This window comes from Nannospalax galili, unplaced genomic scaffold (assembly GCF_000622305.1).
Source record: "Nannospalax galili isolate Female #2095 unplaced genomic scaffold, S.galili_v1.0 scaffold55, whole genome shotgun sequence".
NCBI lineage: Eukaryota > Metazoa > Chordata > Mammalia > Rodentia > Spalacidae > Nannospalax > Nannospalax galili.
Window position 1 is genome coordinate 2134489 of NW_008337640.1, and position 500 is coordinate 2134988.

Consider the following 500-nt stretch of genomic DNA (forward strand, 5'->3'; position numbering starts at 1 on the left):
ATTAACACCCACATGATTAGAAGAAGCATTTCATTACAGCTTTAACATATTCAGTAACATATGTCAGAGCAAGGATATATCTCTTTCAAGAGTGGCTGTAAATTTTTAGGTTCACAATTGAATTAATACAGTTATACAATATTGAACTCAGTACAAACCCTGTAAGATAATAAAATTGAATGTTTTTATCCTTTAAAGAAGATCTCCATTTCAAGATATGCTGCTTCCTACATTTTAAAAATAATTTAAAAAAATTTTTTTAGAAGAAGCATATCATTACAGCTTTAACATGCCCAATAACTGTGTCCAGAGCAAACACATAGCTCCTTCAAAAGTGGCTATAAAATTTCTAGGTTTGATAGTAATCCAACATAGAACTTGGAAAATGAACAGCAGACCCCAATCTTACCTGAAGAAATAATGGCAACTGATTGCTGCTAGGTGAAGAAGAGCTGATCTTCTTAAAGCAAGGGACTCTGGAAAGGCTGACTAGACCTCAA